This window comes from Pongo abelii, chromosome 4 (assembly GCF_028885655.2).
Source record: "Pongo abelii isolate AG06213 chromosome 4, NHGRI_mPonAbe1-v2.0_pri, whole genome shotgun sequence".
NCBI lineage: Eukaryota > Metazoa > Chordata > Mammalia > Primates > Hominidae > Pongo > Pongo abelii.
The window spans coordinates 181,928,604-181,942,580 of record NC_071989.2 but is presented as its reverse complement, the minus strand read 5'-3'; the positions used below and the strand labels follow the sequence as shown (position 1 = coordinate 181,942,580).

The following is a 13,977-nucleotide window of genomic DNA, read 5'->3' as shown; positions in this document are numbered from 1 at the left end:
ATCAGAAAAATTAACCTTACTAGCAATAGGGTCGGCTGGGCGCAATGGCTCACACCTGTAACCCCAGCACTTTGGGAGGCTGAGGCAGGTGGATCACTTGAGGTCAGGAGTTCAAGACCAGCCTGGCCAACATGGAAAAACTCCATCTCTACTAAAAATACTCACCAGCACTTTGGGAGGCTGAGGCAGGAGAATGGCATGAACCCGGGAGGCGGAGTTTGCAGTGAGCCAAGATCGCACCACTGCTCTCCAGCCTAGGCCACAGAGCGAGACTCTGTCTCGAAAAAAAAAAAAAAAAAAACTTCACATCAAGAAATATATAAACCTCTTTGTAAATGAGAGTATTTTACGAATAATAAATATATATTTATTATACATTAATAATAATAAATATATAAACCTTTTTGTAAACGAGAGTATTTTATGAATAAGGAGATGTTGTATATGATGGCCAGAATCCCTGCAGCTTTCTTTTTATATGGAACTGGCTTAAGCCATTGCCCCCTTTTAGTAACTTAAGGAAACTGGTTCCTCACAACAGTTAAGTAGCTCTTCCGAATCATCTCACATTCATCACAGTAAATGTTAAAACATTTTTGACACACCAATTAGGATGAGTATTATCCAAAAAGTGGAAAATAACAAATATTGGCAAGGATATAGAGAAATCAGAGCCCTCGTGCATTTGCTGGTAGGATTGCAGCTGGTGTGGGAAACGGTTTGGTATTTCTTCAAAAAGCGAAATCCAATTACCATATGATCTAGCAATTCCACTCCTAGGTATATACCTAAAAGAGTTGAAAGCAGGGCCTCAAACAGATATGTGTACACTCATGTTCATGGCAGCATTATGCACAAAAGCCAAAAGATAAACACAACTCAAGTGTCTACAAACAGATGAATGGATCAACAAAATATGGCAAATACAACAGAATATTATTCAGCCATGAAAATGAATGAAATTCTGATGTACACTACAAAAAGAATGAACCTTAAAAACATTATGGTAAGTAAAATAGACACAAAAGGACAAATATTGTATGATCAGGCTTTATGAGGTGCTTAGAATAGAGAAAGAGAGTAGAATGGAGGTTACTAAGGGCTGGGATAGTTTTTAATAAGTGTACATAGTTTCTGTTTGGGATGATAAAAGTGTTCTGGAGGCCGGGGATGGTGGCTCACACCTGTAATCTCAGCACTTTGAGAGGCTGAGGCAGGTGGGTCACTTGAGGTCAGAAATTTGAGACCAGCCTGGCCAACATGGTGAAACCCTGACTCTACTAAAAATACAAAAATTAGCCAGGCATGGTGGCTCACGGCTGTAGTCCCAGCTACTTGGGAGGCTGAGGCAGGAGAATCGCTTGAACCTGGGAGGCAGAGGTTGTAGTGAGCCGACATCGTGCCACTGCACTGTAGCCTGGGCTATAGAGCGAGACACAGTCTCAAAAAAAAAAAGCCAATAAATTTATACTGCTATGTAGTTAATATACTATGGTCTACTTTGATCTTTCCTAATCTTTGCTGGTTCATGCTCATTTCTTTCATGTGACCAGAAATCTTGTTCCTCTCTCTGTTGTCTTTAAACTGTTCCAGATCCACAATTCTAAGAGGCAGAAACTGTTCTAAACACTAATCTTTTTTTTTTTTTTTTTTTTGAGACTGACTCTGTACCCCAGGCTGGAATGCAGTGGTGCGATCTCAGCTCACTGCAACCTCCACCTCCTGGATTCAAGCGATTGCTGTGCCTCAGCCTCCTGAGTAGCTGGGATTACAGGCATGTAGCACCACCACACCTGGCTAATGTTTTTGTATTTTTAGTAGAGACCGGTTTTCACCATGTTGGCCAGGCTGGTCTCGAACTCCTGACCTCAGGTGATCTGCCCATCTTGTCCTCCTAAAGTGTTGGGATTACAGGTGTGAGCCACTGATGCCTGGCCATGACCCCTAATTTAAATAAATCATTTCTCCTAAGGCTTAATCCTCAGTAAAGCTGAAAGAGGAAGAAAGGAAAGAAAGGAAGACAGGCAAGGAAGATGCTACCGTTTGAATGTCCCCTCCAAAACATGTTTGAAATTTAATTGCCATCCTAACAGTATTGGAAGGTGGACCCTTTAAGAGGTAGGTATCAATGACATTATCACTGGACACAGGAGTGGGCTCTTGGTAGAAAAAATGAATTCAGCTCAACTTCCTCTGTCTTACGTGCTCTCACCCTCTAGCCTTTTACTATGGGATGACCCTCAACAGATGCCAGTGTCATGTTCTTGGACTTTCCAGTCTTCAGAATCATGAGCCAAATAAATCTCTTTTCTTTTACTGAATTACTTTTTTTTTTTTTTTTTTGTGGAGATGGGGTCTTATTATGTTGCCCAGATTGGTCTCAAATTCATGGGCTCAAGCGATCTTCCTGCCTCGGCCTCCCAAAATGCTGGGATTTGAAGCATAAGCCACCACGCCCAGCAATAAATCTCTTTTCTTTACAATTATCCATTATCCCATCTGTGGTTACAGCAACAGAAAACAGACTAAGGCAGGAGGTAAAGGAAAGGAGGCAGGGAAGTAGGCAGGAGGGCAGGAAAGAATGAAGGAAAGAGAAACGGAGAGAGGCAGGGGGAGGGAGGGGTGTGGACAGGGAGGCAGGAAAGGAAGGGAAGTGAAGAAGGGAGGCAAGGAGGCAAGGAAACAGGGAGGCAGGAAGGACAGGCAACCTTGGTGACTGAAAAGGTTATACAATGTGTATACCCCACATGACTCCCTTGTTTGGCAAGAAAGACAACTTACAGACTGCCCCAAGCTCTTTAGCAAACTAGGACCCATCTGCCTCATATTCTATCCATCCTGCTATACTTCATAGGTCCCACTCAACAATTCCTTTCCTTTCCTTTTGAAAACTACTCTACTCTGCAAGAGTAGAACAAAACAGACCTTCAGATGCTTACTAAGTCAAGCCACTACCTGTTTCACGGTACAGTTGAAATCAGATATCCCAAAGTCTCCAAAACATTTAAGCAGCAGAGGTTGCCTATGCAAGGAATACACTGGGAGAAAGGTGGGGCTCAAGTTCTCCCTTTATTATGTAATATGAAACCTGTAACCAAAACTACAAGTGAATCACTATATTTTACCCTTTGATAGCAGTTCTCTAGACTCCAAAATTTAGAAACAGGCAAGTAAAATTCAAAACAGATTATTATAGTTTGTCACGATTATTAGCAAAACATGCCCATTATTTATTTTCCAAATTCTGCTGCTGCTAGTCTTTAAGGAAGGACAATGGGAAAAGAGGAAAGTAAGGAAGATGGTGTATCTTTTCTCTCAGATTGGGTGAAAAAAGATCATTTTCCTAGCCAAAGAAGTACTTATAATGACCTTGTAAGAATCTGTGATCCTTTTGCCATACCACCTTGCAAACTCTGTATACCTGATCAATCCAATAGTCTTTTATCCTCGCACTCAGAGAGTTTTTAAAATATGGGAGGTGGCCAGGCATGGTGGCTCATGCCTGTAATCCCAACACTTTGCGAGGATGAGGCAGGCAGATCACGTGCGGTCAGGAGTTCGAGACCAGCCTGGCCAACATGGCGAAACCCCCTCTCTACTAAAAATACAAAAATTAGCCAGGCATGGTGGTGCGCACTTGTCGTCCCAGCTACTTGGGCAGCTGAGGCAGAAGAATCACTTGAACCCCAGAGGTGGAAGTTGCAGTGAGCTGAGATCACGCCACTGCATTCCAGCCTGGGCAACAGAGTGAGACTCTGTCTCGGAAAATAAAATATAAAAATAAATAAAAATTTTAAAAAATAAAAAATAAAATATGGGAGGTGAATTAGCTCTGCCACAAAAAATGTAATTAAACAAAATAACTAAAACCACCTTTTACTGAAAATCTTAAAAAGCAAAGAGGATATACTAAATCTCAAAAGTGATCTCTTCTTAGAATGCCATGTTAGAGGAAGACAGAAGAACTCTCAGTTACAATTTTGTTCAATTCCTTTCCAAAGGCTCCTATCCAACTTTAATCTTTGGGTTACAGGGACAACATATGGGAGCTTAGTCAAAGCTCTTTGGGAACCAATAAGGAAGAAGACTTTTTTTTTTTGAGACAGAGTTTCGCTCTTGTTGCCTAGGCTGGAGTGCAATGGTGTGATCTCAGCTCACTGCAACCTCCACCTCCAGGGTTCAAGCCATTCTCCTGCCTCAGCCTCCCAAGTAGTGGGATTACAGGCATGTGCCACAACACCCGGCTAATTTCGTATTTTTAGTAGAGATGGGTTTTCATCATGTTGGTCACGTTGGTCTCAAACTCCTGACCTCAGGTGATCTACTCAGCCTCCCAAAGGGATGGGATTGCAGGCATGAGCCACCGCGCCCGGCCAAAAAGAAAACTATTTATTTATTTATTTATTTATTTTTATTTTTTATTTTTTAGACAGAGTCTCGCTCTGTCACCAGGCTGGAGCGCAGTGGCGCAATCTCAGCTCACTACAACCTCCGCCTCCTGGGTTCAAGCAATTCTCCTGCCTCAGCCTCCCGAGTAGCTGGGACTACAGGCGCCCACCACCATGCCCAGCTGATTTTTTGTATCTTTAGTAGAGATGGGGTTTCACCATATTAACCAGGATGGTCTCGATCTCCTGACCTCGTGATCTGCCCACCTCGGCCTCCCAAAGTGCTGGGATTACAGGCGTAAGCCACTGCGCCCAGCCCTAAAAAGACTATTAAAGCAAGTGTCTGGATTAATCTGAGTTGAATGGGAAGGACTACTTTTTATTTCTGAAAACTATCAATTGCAAGGTATTGGGGGCTTTCTGCAGCCTTGATATCTGTCAATTAAGTTGTTCAGAGCACAAGAGTAAGAGCACGGAACAAGTTTAGACAGAACCAGAGGATGCATTTCTAATCCTAGCCAACTTTGATTACCACTGGGGACAAAATATTCAGTTTGTATGTATCTGTGTAGCTGTTTACAGATTAAAGTACATTTCTATACCCTGTCATTTGATAAAACAACTTGGTGAAGTAACAAGGACCAGTATTTTGATAAAACATCTAGGTAATATAGTCTTGGTATCAGGATAACTACTATCCCCTAGTCCCTGTCCAACCCTTTTTACATTAATAAATAAAAAGTACAGCAAGGGTAAGAGATTTGTCCAAGGTCATTCAGTAAATGGATGCCTCCAAGCAAACCTATTGTCACAAAGACTATCTCTACTCTTTGGGCCTCAGAGATCATTTCTAAAGGACTCGCAAATCTACATTTTGAACCTAAACATGTGCATGCATGAGCTCTATCATCTGAGATGTGGATATCTCCGTGTTCACATTCCACCACTGCAGATACAACATGCCATCTCCCCATCCAAACATTCCTATTCTGTCAATAATACTATCACTCTCTGACATTCAGGGATAGAAGGCTGATTTCAGCCTTCACTCTTTAAATCCTCCTCCCCTACTCACTTTGTTAAATCATACCAATTCTTTTTAACAAAGATATACAGATCACTTACCTTGTACTGAGCATAAATGCATCTGTTTGACTTTGCCCTTCCCTCTTTTTCAACCCTTACTTGGTCCTCATCATCTTATATTTACCATTCTAATATTTGCCCTATAGTCTTCCTGTCTCTATCCTCCTCTCCCTCTCTTGAGTTCTTATGCCCCATTTTAAAATTATTCTTATGCCAATAATCCTAGCACTTTGGGAAGCCGAGGCAGGAGGATTAATTGAGGTCAGGAGTTCGAGACCGGTCTTGGAAACATCGTGAGACCCTGTCTCTACAAAAAAAAAAAAAAAAAACAAAAAAAGTAAAAATTAGCCAGGCGGCTGGGCGTGGTGACTCACGCCTGTAATCCCAGCACTTTAGGAGGCCGAGGCAGGCAGATCACGAGGTCAGGAGATGGAGACCATCCTGGCTAACATGGTGAAACCTCGTCTCTACTAATAAACAAAAAAAATTAGCCGGGCGTGGTGGCCAGCGCCTGTAGTAACAGCTACTCAGGAGGCTAAGGCAGGACAATGGCGTGAACCGGGGAGGCAGAGCTTGCAGTGAGCCCAGATTGCGCCACTGCACTCCAGCCTGGGCGACAGAGCAAGACACTGTCTTAAAAAAAAAAAAAAAAAAAAAAGATAAAAAAATTAGGCATGGTGGCACATGCCTATAGTCCCAGCTACTCAGGAGGCTGAGGCAGGAGGATAACTTGAGCTCAGGAGTTCAAGACTGTAGTGAGCTATGATTGTGCCACTGCACTTCAGCCTGGGCAACAGTGTGAGACTCTGTCTCTTAAAAAAAAGGAAAAAATTTAAATTTAATGATTATTAAAAATTAATGAAAATTATTAAAATAATTTTTTGAGACAGGGTCTTGCTCTGTCACCTACACTGGAGTGATGTGATCTCAGCTCACTGCAACTTCCACCTTCCAGGCTCAAGCAGCCCTCCCACTTCTGCCTCCCGAGTAGCTGGGAATACAGGCACATGCCACCATGCCTGGCTAATTACTGCATTTTTTTTTTTTTTTTTGTAGAGAGGGTTTCACCATGTTGCCCAGGCTGGTCTCGAACTTCTGGGCTCAAGCAATCACCTACCTTGGCCTCCCAAAGTGCTGGGATTACAGGCATGAGCCACCACACCCAGCCTAAAATAATTATTAATATAAGATAAAATTATTCTTTCTAACCTACCACACATCATATTAACATTGTGCTCCAAAGTCATCAGCAACTCCCATACGTTTCTTGGATAATGTCCAAACTACTCAGACCTTAGGCCAGACACAAGTGGCTCATACCTGTAATCCCAGCACTTTGGGAGGCTGAGGCAGGAGGATCACTTGAGCCCAGGAGTTTGAGAGCAGCTTGGCCCTCAAAGTGAGACCTAGTCTCTTAAAAAAACAAAAACAAGGCTGGGTACGGCAGCTCATGCCTGTAATCCCTGCACTTTGGGAGGCCAAGATGGGTGGATCACCTGAGGTCAGGAGTGTGAGACCAGCCTGGCCAACATCATAAAACCCCATCTCTACTAAAAAAAAAAAATACAAAAAATTAGCTGGGCGTGGTGGCTCACACCTGTAATCCCAGCTATTCAGAAGGCTGAGGGAGGAGAATCGTTTGAACCCAGGAGGCAGAGGTTGCAGTGATGCGAGATGATGCCGCTGCACTCCAGCCTGGGCAACAAAAGCAAAACTCCATCTCAAACAAACAAACAAAAATACTCATACACAATGACACTATCTTTCCAACTCTGTCTTCCACTACTCTTAAGTCTAATATTAGACTGATTTTACCATTTCCCCTAATCCTCAAGATAGTTACAATCCCACTTTACTCCACTAAGAACTTCCAGTAGTGAGACTCTGACCTTCATGTCTTAGCTCATATTTTTCCTCTTCTCTCCTATTCCCTTGCTTCCACTACCAGACTGTGACATCTTTGAGAATGACCATCATATCTCACATCTATTTCACTACAGTGCCAAAAGCAATGCCTTTCCGAGCGGTCATCCACACAAGAGATAGCTGAAAATGAATGGGAAAATCCCCTAAGACCACATGTCCTTCTGGATAAGGAATCAAAGGTGTGGCGCTCTTCACAATGAGGACATTACAAAAAAAGTCAATTATTCAATATATATTTATTGAGCATCTTTTATGTGCTCCAAAGCATCTTAGTTTGTTAAATTGAGTCTTGAACCACTGTAGTATCATATAGTAAAAATATGAAAAATTGTACTCCTGAATTTTTTTTAATTTCCAAGAAGAGCGGTATTTAAATTTTAGTCCATTTTAAAGACCTGATATAATTATTATCTAGGGAAGAGAGGACAGAGAAAGAAGTAGAATTAAATTTAATTTAAATCAACTGAATTCAGGCACTGGACCGATACATGTTATATTGTTCTCTCCCTTGTCATTATTTTATTTTAATATTTTAAACTACAAAGCAGGAAGATAAACTCACCATAGTAAAACAAAATATTTTATGTAGGATGTTAAAGATTTAAGTTTTAAAGAAACACTTTGTTTTCTAAGCTGTTCTGCGGAGATCTATCAACTGTTAAAAAGACAACAGTACAATTAATGGCAGCGGCATGAAAACAGGCAGTGGTGCAAGCGAGAATGCACTGGAGCACACAGCAGGATTCCAGTGACACCAGACATTCTTCACACACTCTAACAACTTTGATGCTGCTGTTAGCAAGGATTTGAGCTCTTCTTCAAAATTCATTGTAGGGGCAAGGCACAGTGGTTCACTGCCTATAATCCCAGCACTTTGGGAGGCCAAGGCAGACAGACCACTTGAGATCAGGAGTTCAAGACCAGCCTGGTCAACATGGCGAAACCCTGTCTCTACTGAAAAGACAAAAATTAGCTGGGCGTGGTGGCGCACACCTGTAGTCCCAGCTGCTCAGGAGGCTGAGGCATGAGAATTGCTTGAACTCGGGAGGTGCAGGTTGCAGTAAGCCGAGATCACGCCACTGCATTCCAGCCTAAACTACAAGAGAGATTCCGTCTCAAAAAAAAAAAAAAATTGTTTCCTTCCTCCTTTCTCAGATTTGGCACCTTTTCAAAAGCAGCATGAAATATACTAGAGATAATCTTCAAATTCCTTCCTACTGTGAAACAGGCTAATACCACCAGCATAAACTATATAATAGCCAGTACAGAGGTTATTTGAACGTGGTTTTGCAGTCATCTCTTTTAACACTGAGAAAAGCTCGGTGCCTCTTTGGCTCTAACATTCCTAAAAAGCTTGCTCTATGAGGAACAAACTCTAGGTAAAAGGTTATGCATTGTAAGTGAATATTTTGAATTTCATGGTCAGGCATGGTGGCTCATGCCTGTAATCCCTGCACTTTGGGAGGCTAAGGTGGATGGATCACTTGAGGTCAGGAGTTCGAGACCAGCCTGGCCAACATGGTGAAACCCCATCTCTACTAACAATACAAAAATTAGCCGGGTGTGGTGGCGCACATGTAATCCCAGGTATTCAGGAGGCTGAGATGGGGGAATTGCTTGAACCTGGGAGGTAGAGATTGCGGCACTGCACTCCAGCCTGGGTGACAAAGTGAGACTCTGTCTCAAAAAAAAAGAAATATATTTTAAAAAAAGAATTTCATTCCAGACTCTCATCTGCCTTACTTTTATACAATGTATAAATGCAAGAATTCCCCATTACTTTGTGGGGATATTGTGATTCACAATAAAATAACATATAAAGTATCCAGCCCTAGCACAAAACAGACACTCAATAAATGGTGGCTATTTTTATTCTCAGATCTATTCCTTGGTATGTGATACTCCTGGGATGTTGCTGCTATTAAGGTATAAAACCAGTCTCAACTCAGAATCCTTTTCTTTTTTTGTTTTTTGAGACGGAGTATTCCTCTGTCGCCCAGGCTGGAGTGCAGTGGCGTGATCTCAGCTCTCATCAACCTCCGCCTCCCAGGTTCAAGCAATTCTCCTGCCTCAGCCTCCTGAGTAGCTGGGACTACAGGCGCACGCCGCCACGCCCAGCTAATTTTTTTTTTTTCAGTACTGATGGGGTTTCACCGTGTTGCCCAGGCTAGTCTCGAACTCCTGAGCTCAGGCAATCCGCCTGCCTCAGCCTCCCAAAGTGCTGGGATTACAGGCGTGAGCCACCGCGCCTGGCCCACTCAAAATCCTAAATTGTCTAAATTCCACATTCCACCAAGCTAGAACCAGGGTGAATATGGGATACTCAGGCAACACAGGACACTTAACACCCTTGCCCCCAGGCTTATGAGGGTGTATGTCAATTATGCTGGTTTAATCAGCAAAAGAATCTCTGGACTCACAAAGTCATTCATAAAGCTGCAAACTAGTCATCTCTATACACAATAAACAAATGGCAGATAAAGGGGAAAAGGCCTCTTTAGAAAGATTATTGCACTTTATTGTTCAAACAATTACATATAATTTATCACTTTTTCATAGTTCATTATACTGGCTTCACCAAATGGTTCTGGGCAATTTGAGGAAATAGAGTGATATAAAATTTATGTGTATATCTGTAACACCTTGCATAGTTTCTAATAAAGAGACACGCAGAGTTTAATCTATACCATACTTGTCTCAAAAGTGTTGAGATAAATCAAACAAGTAAGGCAGATTATTCCAACTGCTGAGAAAACATAGCACTGAATATAATCAGCAGCTATCAGAGGAGAAGTACATAGAGTAACCAGAACCTAGTTCCACTCCTCCATCAGGCAGTCAGTATTCTTAATATCCTTCCAATCAGACGAAAGAATAAAATTTACAGTAACTCATTAGTTTTTAACTTGGGAATTTTGACAACCAGCAAGTTATTATGCTAAGCTATAAAACTAAGGTAAAAAGGACCTAACAAGTGCACTCTACTGAGAGGATATACATTTTAAAACAGAAGACAAAATTAACTGAAGATTTTTTTTTTTTTTTTTTGAGGCGGAGTCTCGCTCTGTCGCCCAGGCTGGAGTGCAGTGGAGTGATCTTGGCTCACTGCAAGCTCCACCTTCTGGGTTCACGCCATTCTCCTGCCTCAGCCTCCCGAGTAGCTGGGACTACAGGCACCCGCCACCACGCCTGGCTTATTTTTTGTATTTTTAGTAGAGACGGAGTTTCACTGCGTTAGCCAAGATGGTCTCGATCTCCTGACTTCTTGATCCGCCCGCCTCAGCCTCCCAAAGTGCTGGGATTACAGGTGTGAGCCACGGCACCCGGCCAATTAACTGAAGATTTAATGCAGCAAGTAATCAACGCCCACAAATCAGTTGTGTTCAGTTGCAAATCAGTTGCATTCGTGTTTTTTAAATTGTAACTACCAGTATTTATATTTCACATGAAATTTCATATAAAATTTGATGTATGATCTCAAATACCACTCTTTTAGGGGAAAAAATTAGAACTGACATTGGGTATATATTCCCAGAAAGATGATCACTTGAACTAAAAAGAGGTATCCTCTTTAAATTGGCCTGTGCTCTCTAGCTTGCTTGAATCTCCACCCAGTCCCATTTTACAGATTACGAATCTAAGCTGAAAGATGCTCAAAACCACAGAACTAGCAAAATGCCTATTTATGAATGTTGGGTGTTCACTGTTGACAGCTCTGCAACTCAACTTCCAAATAAAATGTAATGAATGTTAAAAGAGATATCTAAAAGACTTGTACATGAATATTTAAAGCCATTTTATTTATAATAGCCTAAAATCTGGAAGCAATGCAAATGTCTACCAGCTGGTAAACAGATAAATTGTGGTATGTCCATACAATGACAAAGGCTCAGGCCGAGCATGGTGGCTCAGGCTGAGAAAGGTGGCTCACACCTGTAATCCCAGCACTTTGGGAGGCTAAGGCAGGAAGACTGCTTGCAACCAAGAGTTCCAGACCAGCCTGGGAAACATGACAAAACCCCATCTCCGCAAAAAATCAAAAATTAATCAGGCATGATGATGGCACCTGTAGTCCCAGATACTCGTGAGGCTGAGGAAGGAGGATCACTCTAGCCCAGGAAGTCAAGGATACAATGAGTCATTATCACACCACTGCACTCAGCCTGGGCAACAGAATGAGACCCTGTCTCCAAAAAAAAAAAAAAAAGATTCAATGAATATACGACACAATATGAGTATCTCAAAATCAATGTTAACTAAAAGAAGTCAGACTCAAAAGACAACACATTCTACCAAAAGATTTATATGAAATTCCAGAGAAGACAAAACAATAGTGATACAAAGCAAATCAGTGACTGGAGCCAAGGGCGAGTGCAGGAGAACTGAACAAAAGGGGCATGAGGAACTTTCTGTGGTGATAAAAATGTTACAGATATAACAGTGGTTAGATGACAGCATGTATTTGTCAAAAATCAAAATTGGTTGAATTTTCTTTTACATAAATTATAATTCAATAAAGCTGAATTTTAAAAAGAGGTGTTTACAAAATAATAGACAACTACCGAGAAGAATACTACCTGGGAAAGTTTGGAAAAGCTTTAGGAAAAAGGTGAATTGGACTTTGTTATCGAACAATTTGTAGGTGCATAAGAAATAGAAAACAGGGCACATAGGCAGTCACATTCTACACTGTGGCCTTTGAAGAAGTAGCATCTTTGAATACAAAGGAAAATGTTTCATAAAAAGAAATTCACAAAAATGGATAGTCTTTGAACAGGTATCAAAAGCTAGTTGATCTTACAAGATTTCCCAAGAGGGAATCAACTTATTTTGCTATTTATATGTAAAATAAGCAGATAGTGTGGAAAAATTTATTTTGTTTTGCTTTTAAATAAAAGATAATGAGAGGTGGCACACACCTGCAGCCTGAGCTACTCAGGAGGCTGAGATGGGATTGTTTGACACCGGGAGTTTGAGGCCAGCTTGGGCAACACAGCAAAACCCCATCTCAAAAAAATAAAAAATACAATAAAGCAAATAAAAAGTAAAGGTAGGGGCAAAGAGAAACCCAAAGGGGCCAGGTGCAGTTGGTCACGCCTGTAATCGCACATTTTGGGACGCCAAGGCGGGTGGGTGGCTTGAGCCCTGGAGTTTAAGACCAGCCTGGGCAATGTGGGGAAACCCTGTCCCTACAAAAAAAAATTAGCTGGGCATGGTGGCACACAACTGTAGTCTCAGCTACTCGTGAGGCTGAGGTGGGAGGATCACTTGAGCCCAAGGTCAAGGCTGCAGTGAACCATGACTGTGTCACTGCACGATCCTGTCTAAAAAAAAGAAGAAGAAGGAAAAGAAAAGGAAAGAAATATAACCCAAAGGGAATAAAGAGAGAGAGGGAGGGAGGGTGGGAGGTGAAATAAACACAAGAGACAAATAGAGTCAGAATGAAAGGTACCTTAGTACCAACACATTAGAAAAGGTGGGACTAAAAGAAAAATGAAACACTAGGGGAAAAAAACCAATCAACCAAAGTCAGAGGTACAGGGAGCTACAGAGAAAAGAGACTGGAGACCTGACAGCACAGAACAGACTGAAGAGAATTAGAGGACAAAGTGAAAGCAAAAAAAGCTATTTCCTCCTAAATTTTACAAATCAGTTTCCTCCTCTTCCATTCTCCCTCCCACTTCTGCCTTAGCTCAAACCATCTCATACCCAACCCCACACTACACATCTTTTATACTTCAACTGTACTAGAATGTCTCCTTCACTGATCTTCAAAACTAAGTTCAAACACCACTTTTTCAATGAATATTCAACTTTCCCCAAGCAGAGTTAGCAGTCCTTCTTCCATATTTCAGAACATTTTGTTCTGAAAAACCATCGTAACATTGGGCTGCAATGTGTATCTCCTCTCCTAGTCTATGGGCAACTCTAGTAGAGGATTCAAAAGTAAAGATGAAAACCTTACTAAAAAGCAGTTCAAAAACTGTACAGCTAGGTACAGTGGCTCACACCTGTAACCCCAACACTTTGGGAGGCTGAGGCAGGAGGGTCACTTGAGTTCAGGAGTTCAAGACCAGCCCGGGCAACATAATAAAACTCTCTCTCTGCAAATAATTTTTTAAATTAGCCAGGTGGGCCAGGCGCAGTGGCTCACACCTGTAATCCCAGCACTTTGGGAGGCCAAGGCAGGCAGATCACCCGGGGTGGGGAGTTCAAGACCAGCCTGACCAACATGGAGAAACCGCGACTCTACTAAAAATACAAAATTAGCTGGGCATGGTGGCGCATCCCTGTAATCCCAGCTACTTGGAAGGCTGAGGCAGGAGAATCGCTTGAACCCAGGAGGTGGAGGTTGCAGTAAGCCGAGATTGTGCCATTGCACTCCAGCCTGGGCGACAGAGTGAGACTCTGTCTCAAAAAAAAAAAAAAAAAAAATTAGCCAGATGTGGTGGTGCGCACCTGTAATCCCAGATACTCAGGAAGCTCAGGAGGCTGAGGCAGGAGGATTGCTTGAGCCTGGGAAGTCAAGGCTGCAGTGAGCCGTGATCGTGCCCCTGCACTTCAGCCTGGGTGACAG

General features: G+C 42.1%; 1 protein-coding gene across 12 annotated transcripts in view; it reads right to left on the bottom strand.

The window, feature by feature from the left end:
- Nucleotides 1-13,977, bottom strand: part of CREBRF (CREB3 regulatory factor) — an 80,718-nt gene that overhangs the window by 58,677 nt on the left and 8,064 nt on the right. For 6 of the 12 annotated variants that reach the window (XM_054556243.1, XM_054556244.2, XM_063724400.1 and 3 more), the window contains one exon: nt 166-274. The exons of the other annotated variants lie outside the window; for them this stretch is intronic. The gene's annotated coding sequence lies outside the window, so the exon portion shown is untranslated. The remainder of the gene's footprint in view (nt 1-165; nt 275-13,977) is intronic. 12 annotated transcript variants of the gene reach the window in all.